Raw genomic sequence first — 13517 nt, 5'->3', positions numbered from 1 at the left:
CACATATACATATATTCTCATTCTTGACTCCCTGTTAATCTCTTCCATTGACCCAACCCAGGCCCCTGGTTACTCTTCACCTGGCTCACTGCAGCTGCCTCTTGCCAAAATAATCTCAGCTTTCAGTTTGACTTAATATAACCTGTGTGCTAGTGCCATGTGAAACTGCCCCAAACAGTTCTAACTAGGTTTTTCTTGTTTTAGTCAAAACCTCTAAAACGGTTCTGGTTATTTGAGACTCTAGTACTGGCTGTTCTGGAACTTGCTATGTAGACCAGGCTGGCCCTGAACTCACAGAGATCCACATGCCCCTGATTCCCAAGTGCTGAGACTAAAGACTTATGCTATCATCATGCCTGGGTAAAACCTCTAAGACTTTGAGAGTTAAAGTCATCCATTGTTTCAGGCTAGGTTTTTTTTGTTTTGTTTTGTTTTGTTTTGTTTTTGGCTTTTGGTGTTTTGTTTTGTTTGGTTGGCTGTTCTGGAACTAGCTCTGTAGACCAAGCTGGTCTCAAATTAGAAAGCCTCCTGCCTCTGCCTCCTGAGTGCTAGAATTGAAGGTGTGTACCACCACTGCCTGGTACCTCAGGCTAGTTTAATGTAGTTGAGCAGTAATGCTTCCCAATGCTGTTCCCATAGTTAGTGCTTTCTGTATGTTCTTCTGTCTGGTTTTAGACAGGTTCTCATGTGGTCCTTGTGGGCTTCAGACTTGCTATGTATTCAAGTGAGGCCATCTCTGACCTTCCCATGTCTGCCTCCTAGCTGGGATTACAGGGGTTCACCACCAGGCTTGTGATGGATATTGTTTCTTCATAATACTGATTGCTTCTGAATATTAGTCCCAATTCTACAGAAGCAGAAACTGAAAGCTGAAATGACTAGTAACCTTGGAACCCATGTGTGTGGACAGACCAAGTGCTGTGTTTTACAGCACTGCCCATGAAGTAAAAACTGGTAATACGATAATATTCTTCAAAAATGATCTTAATTTTTATTTTTTCTGTTCTTCTAAACTTTAAATAATACAAATGTCTTTCTTCGTTCAGTGTGGTACACTTGTGAAAGTCAGATGACCGCTTTCCCAGGAGTTGATTCTCTTTATTCAATCTGTGAGTTCCAGGGATTAGACTCCTAGCTGTCACTTGATGGCAGATGCCAAAGCTATGTAGAGAGACCCTTTCTCAAACAAGACAAACAGGACCCACATTTTTTTTTTTTGTATTGTACAGGGAGCCAAACCCAAGGAATTTTATAAGCTAAGGCAGGCACTCTACCATTGAGCGCTATTTTCAGCCAGCCCCCTATAAAAGAGGTATTTAGGTGGAAATTAATAAAGACTTTAATATAGGCTTAACCATGTGGGTTAAGAGAAAGGGATGGGTGTGGGCTTCCCAAAGAATTGCAAGAAGTAAAACATATCCTAGCATAAACACAAGGGTCACTCAAAAGATGTAGCTTTGGGTAATTAGATGCCAAGTTGGACCTGGTGCTGCAAAGTTGCAATCCCAGTTCCTCAGAAGGAAGAGCAGGAAGATGATATGTTCATGCGCAACTTTGTGAGATCCTGTTTCCAAATAAAAATAATTAAAGAGTGGCAGATGCACCTCGGTGGTAGACTGCAGCCCCCTAGTACTGAGAGGGGAAAAAAGAAACAGCCTGGTGGTGGTGGCCCACACCTTAAATTTACATTCGAGAGGCAGAGGCAGGGGAATCTCTGAGTTTGAGGCAGCCGGGTCTACGGAGTGGGTTCAAGGACAGCCAGGGCTACACAAAGAAACCAAAAACCAAACCAAACCAAACCAAAAAACTTATGTGCCTCTTGGGGTTGGCATGAAGTGGTCCGGAGCACAGGGATTGGTGGCGAGACCTCAAGGAGGCGGAACTGCGGGCGAGCGGGGCCGGGGAACTGCGGACTGTCACTAGCGAGGCACCCTCCGACCCGGAAGAAGCTGGAGAGCAGAGGCCCCGGCAGCCATAGCGCTTTGCACACCCGGCTCGGAGCGTGTAGGACCGGCACTGAGCAGGGTTGCGTTCTCTGGAGTCGCAGGTGAGTGCAGTGCCCTCGTCGGGGAATAGAGCGGGCGACAGCTGCGGACCTCCGGAAGGCCACTGTTTAGGCTGTACACTCGCCCAGAGCTCTTGTCTCTGGTCTTTCTTGAAAGGGGAGCCTGCCTGTTGGGGTGTTGTTTTGGTGTTTTTGCGGTGTGAGGGGACGACATCTCCGGTCCATACCTGCGGGAACCGCACTAGTGGCTTTTGGGGTAAAACAGTGGTTGTCACGCGGCAAGTATGTCAGGAAAGACTGACAGTACCGCACGCGAGCCTCTTTCCTTCCCCTGGGCCTCAGTTTCCCCACTAGGTAAGATGAGAGAATTAGGGGTCATTGACAGCTGGAGAGGCTGGGACGTCTCTGTGTTGTCTCAGTTAGTGTGGGGATCAACTGAGTCTCCTCATTCTTAATACTTATCGTTTACTCTTAGCTCAAGCCCAGTTGAGTGAAGGGAAAAGATACTAATGGGGGAAAAGTTAAGATTTTCCGACAAGATAACATTTATTTTGAAATGTCCAAGTCTGACCTTGTTAGCTGAAGGAATAAAATTTATCAGGAGTTTAATGTATTGGGATGAGGAAAATTGAACTTACTGTCATATATTTGAACATTCTTACATTAAGCTCTGTGTGGGTGGCATCTTACCCTGAAGATCTGTGTCCTTTGTTTAAATATTGGTCAGAGTAGTTGCAGTGAAAAAGAAGGTACCACCTGTACAACACTGCAGTCTGTCAGTTATTTTGCAGGTGACCAATAAGGGTGATTTTACAATTTGCCAATGATGAGTGTCAGTAAATCAGGGAGATGTGTGCCTACCATTGCACCTTTCAGTACATTTATCTTTGTGACCAAAATAATTTGACCTTTAAAAAAATTTTTTGAACATAGGCAGGCACTCTGACTATAATTTCACCTACGCAGGAGGGCAGGGGCCTCATTTGAGCCAAGACTGCCTGAGAAGATCCTATCTCAAGAGAAAAAAAAAATTGTTCCCAGTGTTAAGATACTCCCCAGGTATTTCTGAGTTTCCTTTTTGTCAAAATGTTAGAGATTGATTCTGTGGTTTTGAAGTTTTGTAGTTTGAATATGGTGCATCCTAACTTTCTTTTGCCTTGTACTAATGGAGTAGAAATGCAAGCAGGACTTGAGACAGAGAAGTAGTCTATCAGACGTGGAAATCACTGCCACCTCAGTCACAGCTTACAAACTGGAGTGCTATAGTAGTGACTCACCACATCTCCGCCTCCATCTCAAGTACAAAGTTGGCTGAAACTCATTGAAATGACTTTTTTGGCAGAACATGATGAAGCTAAAGTTTCTCCATTGTGTGTAATTTTTAGAAAAACTTTGGTTGTTGTTTTATTAATATTGGTAATATTTTATTACACATATATTATGAGTATGTCTGTGTTAAAGATCATATCAGGGAGTATGTGTCAAAGTGTGAGTTTCTGAAATTAAACTCAAGTCATCATGCTTGGTGACAGCGCCTTTACCTAATGAGCCATCTGGATAGCCCTCTATTGGTGTTTTGAGGATGGAATTTGTTATCAAGTATACCAGTTTGAATTGTCTTAGTCCACTAGAGGCAAGTCCAAGTTCAGTACTCAGTCTCACAACATTCTTTTTGTTGTTAAGACTAGGTCTTGCTTTGTAGCCCAGACTGGCCTCTTTGAGATCTTCCCCCATCAAATGTTCTCTCTCTCTCTTTCCCTCTCTCTCCCCTTCTCCCTTTTTCTACCATCCTTTTGACAGAGGATTTTTTTCTTCTCCGTTTTTCAGTCTTAAAGCTGTATTTCTTGTGGTTTTAACCTTCTTTAAATTGGGTGTCACTTTTTTCCAGAGGAAACAAGTACCCACTTTTTAAAAATTATATTAATTAAAAAGTTTAATTTAGGGTGGGAGAGTTGGCTCAGCCATTAAGAGCTCAGGCTGCTCTTCCTGAGGGCCTGAGTTCAATTCCCAGCAACCACATGGTGGCTCACAACCATCTGTAATAGGATCCGGTGCCCTCTTCTGGTGTGTCTGAAGACAGTGACAGTGTACTCAAATATATAAAATAAATAAATCTTTAAAAAACCTAAAAGTTTAGTTCATACAATTGTGTTGCATTAGGGATTGAGGTGGGGTAAATTATTGTCCAATAAGCTGTTTTAGGATGGAAATGTGTGAAGCAGAACACTTTTGAAATTTAGTGTACAAAACATAGTCAGTGCATAGAACAAGTCAAGTGGTAGTGTGTCCCTTTAATCCCAGCCCTCAGGCAGGGGCTGGCCGGGGGTTCATAGAAAGTTCCAGGCCAGCTACATAGTGAGACTCTATCTCAAAACAACAAACAAACAAGTAGCAACAAAAAGAACAACAAAAACTTGGTCAGGTATAGGCAGCTCAGACTGACCTTGAACTTTGGATCTCTTGTCTACCTCCCAAGGGCTGAGTTACAGGTTTGTGTGCTGTCCCATGCATGGTTTATGTGCTGTCAAACTAAGTACTCTACTAACTGAGCTATGTCTCCAGCCTGGCCTTTGTTTTTCTAGTGGTAAATTAGATTACAGATAGCATTCTATCTCTCTGTCTTATATATGTATGTGATTGTCTTATATATATATGAGATTGTATGTGCCATGTTGAGCATGTAGAGATCAGAGTACAACATGGGAAAGTCACTATTGTCCTTTGACTATGTGGGTCCTAGGGATTAAACTCTGGTCTGCTAGTCTGTCAACGGTTGCCGTACCCACTGAGCCATCTTGCTGGTCCTTCTTTTATTTTTATTTTTTTTAAGTTAGCATACAAAATAATGAGTTTTATTGTGACTTTTTTAAAGCTGTATTTTATTTTATGGGTATTTTGCCTACATGTATGCATTTGTACTGCATGCATGCCTGATACCTGTGGACCAGAAAAAGCCATCAGATCCTCTGGAATTGGAGTTACAGATGTTGTGAGCTACCATATGGGTGCTGGGAACTGAGGCTGGGTCGGCAAGAACGAGAGGTCTTAACCTCTGAACTGCCTCCCCAGCCCATATTTTGACATTTTCATCCTCATGTATTTTGCTGTTTGCTGTGCTGTTTTCAGTCATCATTGGTGTCTGTCAGAGACAGAATCTTATTAGTCCAAGCTGGCCTTAATTCACTATGATCTGTTATGTCACAAATGCTGAACTTACAAATTACAGGCAAGTACACCATACCTAACTCTTCTCTTCAAGAGTGGTGATGTACACCTTTAATTCCAGCACTGGGAAGGCAGAAGCAGGCAGATCTCTCAAAGCCAGCCTGATCTACACAGTGAGTTCCAGGCCAACTAGGGCTACTCAGTAAGATCCTGACTCAATAAAAATAAAAAAAAGAATTATGATGTAGTCTGTGCTGGTCTCAAACCAGGAATCCTCTGCCTTAGCCTAGAGCTGTGATCAGACGAGTGGCACACTTGTTGGTTTGTAGTGAAATATCTGTCTGTGTTTGCAGGACACTATCCTAATACTTGTTATGGTGGCCCTCAGTGACAATGTATTCATATGTAACGTGGAAACTGGGGCTGCAAGGTGGTTCCTCTGGTTAAAGTGCAACACACGCACATACAACAAGTCAGTAGATTTTTAAATGAGAATCTATTAATTTTTTTCACATTAAAAGTTATTAAGTTGGGCATGGTGGCATATGCTTATAACTCTAGCACTTGGGAAATGAAGGAGGAGCCAGTCTGAGCTACATTGTAACTTGTCCTAAGGAAAAAATAAAAACCTTATTAATTATTTGTAAACATAAAGTGTTCATTTACAGTTTTTAAATTTGCTTTTATGTCAAATGATAGCTTTGTTGAACTAGACTTGACATAGCATAATATTCACCATTTTATAGTATACAGAGTGTTCCCAGTATAGCTACAATGTTATACAACCTTCACCACTAATTGTAGAACATTTTTCCACACCTTTGAAAGCAACTCAGTTCCCATTAGCAGTTGCCTGAACTCCTTTCCCACTTCTGACAGCACTAATCTGCTTGCTCTCAAGATTTGCCTGCACGAACATTTCACTTAGAGAGGTATCCATACAAGTTCAACGAGACAGAGTTTTAAGCAGTGATTTGTAACCTGAGTCCTGTTCACGGCGATGATTTTCGTGTTACCTGAGTAGATTGCACAGCCTTTTCCTGTTTGGTGTTCATGCAATAAATAAATCTGCTGATGTGGTATGTTTCCTTGTCAGTGACCTTTGCTCTTCACATGTCTCTGATGTGTTCCTGGGTTGTGTAACCTGTTCCCAGGGCTCAGGTGTCTGTTTGTAGCTCAGTGACTTTATTCTTAGTTGGGTGTTTTTATTTTTACTTCAATTTGAACACAACAGAAACAAAGAGCTATTTATATTTTAGTAACTCCTGGTTTGTTTTGAGGGTTTAGTACATTGTAATTTTATAGAACTATGAATATCTTTTCTCAAGTGGAGTTTCTCTGTATAAGTAGATAATTTCTCTGAGGTTAGATTTTATAACAATAGACTAGCAGCACCCTCATGCTGGTAAATCCTTTTCCTTAAGACTTACCTGTTCTACCCTCACCATTTTTTGTGTCTCTCTCTGACAAACCATCATCCCAGTGAAGACTTTGCGTCTTGACTCAGTGCTGCTTTATATAGCAATGCCCTCTGCTCTTTTAGATGAGTCTAAGACCTGTCACTGTGGACGCAGCAACTTCTAGCCTGGCTTCCGGCACCTTTCACCCCAATGTCTCTTTATCTTTTCGTGCCTGACCTTAGTGCTGCCTCCACCCAGAACAGAACTTCTGAACTCCGCTCTTTCCTATTCTGATGCACCCCGGTCTGCTTCACCCTCTGCCCATTGACCACAGCCTCACTTCTGGTTTCCAGACCCTCCCTCTACTCTGTTGGTCTGTTCTGTGGAAACCTGCGCTTGGTCACCTCTGTTCTTACACCCATCCTTTGTCTGCTCAGCCTGGACTGAGTCAGCTCACCAGAGCCTCTCATCGTGCCCTCCCAGGGCTGTTCTCATGCTCTCTTTGCTCCTCTCAGCTTCAGAGTCACACTCAGAGCCCTTTGGCCCTTTTTTCTCTGTCCTGGAAGTCTGAATTTTCTAAAGCCCAACATCATAGAAGATGGGAGCCTAACAAGGGGATGTTGAGGGGAAACAACACATCAGTGCTGATTGCCACTGCTGGGAATGTTTGTTAGATCTCCAACTTTTTTTCCCTTAAACTCAGTGCTGGCCTCCTGGTAGTGTCAAGTACCTTTAATCCCAGCACTTGGGAGGCAGAGGCATGTGGATTTCTGAATTCGAGGTCAGCCTGGTCTACAGAATAAGTTCCAGGACAGCCAGGACTACACAGAGAAATCCTGTCTTGCAAAACTAAAATAAATGAATAAATAAACTCAGTGCTAGGGCTCAAATCCTGTTCCATTCATGTTCTTGGTAAGTATGCTACCCCTGAAGTACATCCCCAGCCTTTTGAACAATCATTTAACTTGATCCATCATTACAGTACCTGTCCTGTATATTTCAAAATTTCCTCACTCCCACTATTTTTGAGACGGGTTTTAATATATGTGTAGCCCAACCTGGCCTTAAAGTCAGTCTTTTTATTTAGCTTCCTAAACTCTGGGATTACGGCATGTGCCATCAGGGTCTACTCCTCTCCATCTTTGGGAGTCAGATTCCTGTCAACTCCACAGATTTCTTGACCTCCTTCCTTTGACTCATACAGGACAGGGTGCTCTCAGTGCAAGCTCCTAGTCAGAATTCATTAGTTTTCTCCTCTTTCTCTCTATTATGTAGCTCTCTGTCCTGGACTTTACTCTGTAGACCAGGCTGGCCTTCATCTCCCAGAGATCCACCTGTCTCTGCCTCCCTAGGCTGGGATTAAAGGCGTGCACTCCATGCCTGGCTCTTCCAGAAGTTTTTCCTTTTCATTTATCATTATACCCAATTCTCACTCTTCCTGAAGAAGAAAATCTTGTTTTTCTCATTCTATTTCAAATGTATTTATATATTTAGACTTCTGTTATCTAGCTCAAGCTGGCCTGGGACCTCCCACCTCAGACTCCTCAGTGCTGAGATTTATAGAGGTAGTCTACCACATCCATTTCAACTTTTTTTTTTTTTTAAATCTATTTGGGAGCTGGAGAGATGGCTCAGCGGTTAAGAGAACTGTCTGCTCTTCCAAAGGTCCTGAGTTCAGTTCCCAGCAACCACATGGTGGCTCAGAACTATCTGTAATGGGATCCAATGCCCTCTTTTGGTGTGTCTAAAGAGAGCAACAGTGTACTCACATACATAAAATAAATATTTGAAAAAAATCTATTTTACTTTTAAACCTTTAAATTTATTTTATATATACCGATGCTTTGCCTATATTTATGTTATATGTACCATGTGCCTGTAGATTTAAGAAGAGGGGATCAGATCTCCTGGGACTGGAGTTGCAGATGTGAGCCACCATGTGGGTACAGAGAATCAAATCTGGGTCCTCTGCAAGAGCAGCTACTCTAAACGCTGAGCCAACTCCAGCCTATGGTTCAAACTTTTAGAAAGAGGCAGAGGATCTCACTGTCCCTCTGTCTTTTAGCCTCTGTTCTTCATTCATAGCTCAATAATAATAACAGCCAGGTTAACTTAGTGCATTTTGTGTGGTGTATGCAGACAGGCAGGCATGGAGGTCAGAGAATACATTTGGCAAGTCAGGACTCACCTTCCACCTCATTGAAGCAGGGTCTCTCTTGTTTCTGCTGCTGTGCTGTGTACTCCACTCCAGGATACCTGCCCTCTTCCCCAAACTTCTAGGAAATTTCCTGTCTCTGTCTCCCACCTCACTATAGGAATACTGTGATTACAGATGTACTCCACCATCTGGCTTTAGGTGGGTATTGGGGAGCACACTTGGATGTGAGGCTTTTGTGGCCAGCTCTTTTACCTGTTGAGCCGTCTCCCTGGTGGGTTTTGTGGTTTTGTGTGTGTGTGTGTGTGTGCACACATTTTAGCTCTCCTGGTCTTTACCACATGCCAGCAGGTATTCAGAAGAAACTTGTAACTCATTCAAAGTCACACTTTAAATCGGAGATAGTTTCGACTCTGCTTTACCTCCTACAACACAGCTCCATTGAAAGCCTCTTAGGCAGTCAAAAATTGCTTCTGTGGACTGAAGCTGGCTATGGCTCCTCTGCAGCTGCATTTGATGCCACTGATGTCTTTCCTTTTTTGCTACTCACTCTTCTGGTTCTTCTGGCCTCCCTGCATTCCATGGTCCACCCCTGTTTTCCCTAAATATCATGCCAAGTATGACTTATTCATAGCATGGTGGGTATCAGAGGCAGAAGGACTTTAAGCAGAGACAGTAGAGGGACATTCTGATGACAAAGTGTGGGTCACCAGTACTTTGACCCAGGGAAAACTACAAGTAGGGAAGTAATATGCGTTAATCTTGGAAAGGTAGCTAAGCGATAAGTAGAGAAAGTTCTGAAATACTAGGCCAGGAATTTGGTTGAATTATTTCTCAGCTCAAAACTTGTGGAAGTTCTTCATCATACAGGATGTATAGAGTCAATGGACAGTTTGCCACCAAAATTGTTATACTGACATAACAGGTAAAAGCTGAGACTATCCCCAGCAAATAGTTGTTGTCAGGCTGTGCAGTAACTTCCAAGATAGCATTTTGGCAGACCTGCTCTGGAGGCAGCATATGGGAGTGGGGACAGATTTTAAAACGATACTTTGTAGTTTAGGATGTGGCTTTTTATTTGGGGACTACAGGCATCTATCATTTTGCTGAACAGCACAAATTTCTTAACCAGGAGGCTTCTATTGGGGACCAGACAGACTATACTACAAGCCCTGGATAGAACTGAATGTGAGATGTGATTGAAACAAACAAACAAACAATAACAGTCACGGATATAGCTCAATGATGAGGTACTTGTCTAGCATGTCTAAGGCTGTGGTTTGCTCATAAGCACTGCAGGGGTGAAGGGTAATGATTTAAACATGTTATTTATTTATTTTTATATAGGGAATTATACATAGGATTCTCCTAAATGGCTTTTAAGCTCTTTACCACTAGGCTATATCCAGAACCCCCCATTTGCTGGTTTTGGGACTGGTCCCACTGAGTTTCCTAAGCTGGCCTTAAACTGTGTACTTAGCAGCTCAGACAAACCTTGAACTTAAGATTCTCTTGCCTTGCCGGGCAGTGGTGGTCCTTTCTCTATCACTGTCTGTTGTTTTAAGACAGACTCTTGTGTAGCCCAGGCTGGCCTCAAATTAGCTATATAGCCAAGAATGATCTTGAATTTCTGGTCCTCCTGCTTCCATTTCTCAAACTCTAAGGGTACAGGCATGAGCCATGACACCCTTGGAGTCCAGGGTGACCTGGTACTGGCCTTGAACGAACAACAATCCTCCTCCTTTTAGATTTGTTTAGTTTATTTTTTATGTATATGAGTATTTTGCACATGTGTACCACATGTATGCCTGGTACCCTCAAAGATCAGAGTCAGAAACCTTGGAACTGGAGTTCTGGGTGGTTGTGAGCTGTCTAGTAGGTGCTGGGAACTGAACCCAGGACCTCTCCAAGAACAATCAACGCTCTTAACTGATGAGCCATCTCCTCAAGCCTGTTGTTTAGCTTAAGTGCTGGGATTATAGGTAAGAGCCTGTGTTTTAGGATGTGGTGGTTTGAATATGTTTGGCTTAGGGAGTGGCACTATTAGGAGTTGTGACTTTGTTGGAGTAGGTGTGGCCTTGTTGGAGGAAGTGTGTCATGTAGGCACATGGGCTTTAAGATCCTCTGTCTAGCTGCCTGGAAGTAAGTCTTCTCTTAGCAACCTACAGATGAAGAGGTAGAACTCTCAGCTCCTCCTGCCCCATGCCTGCCTGGATGCTGCCATGCTCCCTCCTTGATGATAGTGGATGGAACCTTTGAACCTATAAGCCAGCTTCAGTTAAATATTGTCCTTATAAGAGTTGCCTTGGCCATGTTGTCTGTTCACAGCAGTAAATCCCTAACACATAAAGTTTTAGCAGTTATTATGCCCTCTTCTTTGCACTCTATAGCCCTTTTGAGAGGAAGAACCACATGGGTTATCCCTCTTTGTGTTCTTAGTAATGTATCTCAGGTCCTCAGACGTAACAAAAGCTCAGAGACCACAAATAAAGTAACACTCTGTTGCCTTATGATTCTCTTTGATAAAATATGGCATCTGCAAGTCTCTTGGAAAGATAAAGTTTTCATGTGTATTCTCTAAGTACCAATGTCTTTCCATATTTTGTTTTGGTTTTGGGTGCTGGATCTTGAACTCAGAGCTTTGTGCATACCATGCCTATATCCTAGGCCCCTACACATTTCAGTGTCCCTGTCATCCAGACAATAATGGTAAGAAGATGTGTAACTTGGAGGAGAAGGGATTTTTTTTTTTTTCCGAGATAGGGTTTCTCTGTGTAGCCTGGGCTGTCCTGGAACTCACTCTGTAGACCAGGCTGGCCTTGAACTCAGAAATCCACTGTTTTTTCCCTTTTTTTTTTTCCCCTAAGCAGCTCTGTATCCATCCTTTTGACTTCCTTTTACTCTTGTTTTTTTTCTTAATAACCCTGTGTTCACTTCCTGTCAACTGGTTGCTTGCTCTGCCTTTTGACCCATGGTTGACTGTTTACAATATTCAAGCAGAAAGCTCTTGGATTAAAGGTGTGAGCTAAGGCTGAGCCACACCTCAACTAAAGACAAGGGGTCACATACAGTAAATACAGTAAATAACACAGTAAGAACAGTAAATAACACAATCTGGGTGTCCCAGTGTGATCAGATACCCTGCAAGAGCTTGGGATGAAGCTCAGTGGTGAGAGCTTGCCCAGCATGCTGGACCCTGGTTGGACCCCCACCCCTCAAGCCCTCTCAGACCAGTTCAAGAGAGGGAAGAAGAGAAGGGAGCCCATTGCTGGACTTAGAGTATCTCAGAAAAGTGAGCTGGGCTCATACACGCTGCAGGTGGGTTTGCTTCCTTTTCACGATCTAAGGTAGTGTGGGTACAAGGGCTGCTTAGCTGCTGACCCTCTTTAGCCACTCATGTCAAACCCGACAGCCTACTGCAGAGATGATTAACAGCAAATAGGACTTGTCTAAAGAATGACAAAGCGCACAGCCTTCCCAATGTTGGCACAGGGCCCAAGGTTCAGAGTTATTTGTTCACATCTAGAAAGTTAACTTTGTTGACCAGTGAAAGTGCATTTCTGTGTCTATGATCTTATCTCAAGAAACTTTCTGTCCTGTTTTCCTTTTACCCCTTTAGTTTGCCAAGCTATGTTGCGTAAATACTGAATTGTATTCTGTTTTCTACTGTGACTTAAAAGGTGTATTTAACATGTGGTAATGACTAAATGTTGAAAAATTCAGAAAGATAATATACCCCAAATGTATCACCTAGAACTGATTGCCATGCGAAGAGGAGTTATGTATGAAGGCACATGCCAGTAATCTTAGCACTGGGGAGAAGGAAGCTGGGCGACTGGAAATTCAAGGCCCTCCTTAGCTACACAGAAGCCAGCTTAAATTAGAGGCCTTGTCTCAAAAAATATGACATATGTTAGACAGGCTCTTTACACTAAGGTTTTTTTTTTTACCTTGCATTTTATTTACTGGGGAGAAGTACACATATGGCATAGTGTCCTTGTAGAAGCCAGAAGAGCGTTTGCAGGGTGGTTTCCAGGGATTGAACTCAGACCATCAGGGTTAACAGCAGGTGTCTTTATCCATCAGGCCGTCTCACCAGCCCATGCACATAGCTTTTTAAATTTATATATTTATTTTTTTGCAGGGATGGGATGGGAGATAAGAGAATGGGGTGGGCTTGTTTGTTTTTATTTTGAGGTGATCTCAGAAAGCCTAGGCTATATAACTGGGTCTGACCTTGAACTACTTCTTCCTGCCTCTACAGTCTAACTGCCATCATGTCTGATCCCAGGCTTTCTATTTCTTTTTGAGAATGTCTCGCTAAGTATGCCAAGCTCTTGGTTTCAGTCGTACAGTGTAGTCCAGGCAAAACTTGGATTTAGAGATTATCCTGCCTCAACCTCCTGAGTAACTGGACTTACAGACTTGTACCACCAAGTCTAGCTTGGAAAGTCTAATTATTATATAGTTTCAGCTAGTCTGGAACTCAGTAAACAGACCAGGCTGGCCTCTAACTCAAGAAGTCTGCATGCCTGGGATTAAAGACTTGCACCACCACATTTGGCCTTACTAATTATTGTTATTTTTTGTTCTTATTGAAACAGAGTCACATGTAGCCCAGGGTGGCCTTGAACTAACTATGCAGTCAAAGATGACCTTAAATTCTTGACCCTCCTGCTTTTTACCACCTTAGAAATCAGGAATGGAAGCTCACCATCTTTATTTTTTTTTTGCTTTTCTCCCTATTCTTTCTCTCCAACCCCGGCTCTTACAACAAAGATTTGATAAATAG

General features: G+C 42.7%; 1 protein-coding gene across 1 annotated transcript in view; it reads left to right on the top strand.

Moving 5' to 3' along the window:
* Positions 1–1925: 1925 nt before the first annotated feature.
* Sar1b (secretion associated Ras related GTPase 1B) overlaps positions 1926–13517 on the top strand; it is a 26069-nt gene continuing 14477 nt past the window's right edge. The window contains exon 1 of the mRNA XM_028775990.1: positions 1926–2047. The gene's annotated coding sequence lies outside the window, so the exon portion shown is untranslated. The remainder of the gene's footprint in view (positions 2048–13517) is intronic.

Source organism: Grammomys surdaster, unplaced genomic scaffold, assembly GCF_004785775.1.
Source record: "Grammomys surdaster isolate TR1022 unplaced genomic scaffold, NIH_TR_1.0 262, whole genome shotgun sequence".
Classification (NCBI taxonomy): Eukaryota; Metazoa; Chordata; class Mammalia; order Rodentia; family Muridae; genus Grammomys; species Grammomys surdaster.
Note: the sequence above shows the minus strand (reverse complement) of the source record. Positions and strands in the feature narration are given on the sequence as shown.